Source organism: Gavialis gangeticus, unplaced genomic scaffold, assembly GCF_001723915.1.
Source record: "Gavialis gangeticus isolate Ggan-Ray unplaced genomic scaffold, GavGan_comp1, whole genome shotgun sequence".
NCBI lineage: Eukaryota > Metazoa > Chordata > Crocodylia > Gavialidae > Gavialis > Gavialis gangeticus.
Window position 1 is genome coordinate 140,709,174 of NW_017728992.1, and position 2,405 is coordinate 140,711,578.

The following is a 2,405-nucleotide window of genomic DNA, read 5'->3' on the forward strand; positions in this document are numbered from 1 at the left end:
CCCCCCTTCCCCCCACCCCCCACCAGGTTGCAGGTAGGTCAAGTCCCCTTCCCTCAGGTGACTGGATCAGAACTGGGCTGCCCCTAGGCCCTGGTGTGCCCTTCTCCGGCAGCCGGATCTGGACTACCAGCACGATCTAGCCTGGGGATAGACTGCCAGGCAAAAAGATTGAGTACCCTTGCTATAGACCATATAGTCTGAATAGCAGTGCCATCTTTTTGAAAAATAAAATTGTTTTTATGGCATGAAACTTCTGTTTTCTTTAAGAGCATTTCTGATTGACCTGAACGCAGCAAATGGTAGCAGAGATGTTTTCTATCCTCTATTTATTTATTTATTTATTTATTTATTTAAATTAACCATTATTTTTTTGTACAGAGTGTTTTTTCCATCTAACTTTACTCCCGCATAAATGTTCTGTGAGTTTTGAAGAGTATGTATTCAGTAGCTTCTTGACTTATCATTGTATTGTAATATTTCAGTCATTTAATTTAAATGAGAAGTAGGTTTTTTTTCCTGTTTCGAAGTATTATCTAGCAATTCTTCATCCATTCTTGTTGCTGTAAGAACGGCTGGGTATATGTGTAAACTGCTTTTGTTTACTTTTGTTGAATCTGCACCTCTTCTGGCTGTGAAAGTGTTAGATCTCACAAGTTGTCTTACAAATCATGTGTAATCAATATTTGTGTGGAAAGGTAGGGTCCGAAGGGGGGGATGACAAAGTGTATATTGAAGTATTTCAGAAGGCAGACTGCTACTTGATGAGTCATTCCTGAACTTGATACTTTTGTTGGAGGGTGCCCTCTTGGATTTAAATACATTTATTGAGAACAGAATGCTTTTAGTGTGGGATCCCACCCACCTTTGAAACTTGATCTTCTTTTTTTCCCCCTCCAGAGAGCTTAGAATCATAAGATACAAAATCTATTTTGAACCAGCTTCTAATTAATCCATAAGTAGGGATTTCAGTAGTGAGGAGTGCAGGAATTTGGGCAATATTGGGTGCATCTACACATGAAACTAGGGCACTTGAATAAACTCTGGTGCATTTCACACCAGAGTTTATTGTTCCTAAGCGCATTGTTTACATGTGTGTCCAAGGCGCAGCACATTAAGCCAGGGTGGTGCAGCCCTGCCTGGCGGGGGAGCTGGGGGGGTCAGTCTGCTCTGCCCCGGCTCAGTGTGCTGTAGAGGGGCTGGGTGGGGCACGAGGGTGGGGATAGCTGGCAGGCAGCCCCCTACAGTGCAGCACCCTTGTGCCACAGCCAGCCCCAGTCACTATTTACTGCAACACATGTGTAGAGATCTCTGCTTTAGTAAGTTAGTACTTGTCAGGCAGTGCTGTCTTACGGCGGAGTTAACTAGTTTAGTCTGGCCTAATAATAGTGTTGCTTGTGTAGATGGTGATGCTTTACTGCAGAGGTAATTAGTCAACTCCACAGTAAAATCCGCATGTAGATGCCCTACTGAATAGTGTGTGTGTATGTGATCCTACTGATTAGATCTTTGAGCTGTTAGTAGTATTCAAAGAGCTTAATTACAAGTTTTATATTGTAATTCCATCCCACAGCAAGTATGTTAGAGCTATCTAGACTTGTAATGACATTGAAGCAAACCTTCTCTGACATGACTTCATTACTGTGCTGAAATTTGCTTCTATTTTCTTTTCCTTTCATTCTTTTTTTTCTCCCCCCATCTCCCTCAACCTTTAGTTTTGTCACTTCCTGTACTGATCCTGAAAGCCAGATCTTGAACCTACGAAGTTGGCTGCAGGAAGACCAGATCTTGCACGTTATTTAAAGTGACAAAACTGTCATTATATGCTTTTACAGCTAAATCTAAAACTGCTTGCTTAGCTTTCTAAAGGCATTGTGGAATCTGCATGCTGATAAGATGTTTTCCTGAGGAAAAAATTGTTTTTATTAACTTACCATTTAGCTCTTTAAGAAATAAATTTTTGAAGACAGTGCAGGGCATGATTTTTCAGATGTGCTGACTGACATATCTGTAGTTTCCATCACTCTAGTTGAAGTTTTTGGTGCTGGGAGCCTTTAAAAATTAGTTCCATGGTTTTTCAGGGTCATAAATAGAAATAATTTGATAGATTGCTTATTAGCTAGGGGCAGAAAGATCTTATAACGGTCATCATAAAATGTTTTATGAAAACTAACATAATTGCATAATTTCAAGCATTGCTGTCTGAAATGGGACACTAGCAACTTATCTGCATTGTGGTTTATAACAGGATTTTAAAACATGTTCAGGTATTACACTGGGCTTGAGTCACAGTGACTCATGTAACTTTTGTTTTATGGTTTTATAGTTATATATTCCTTTTTCTTAAAAAATCACACACACACACCACCAGCTTTCACCACCACCACCATCTAGCATACCACTAGATC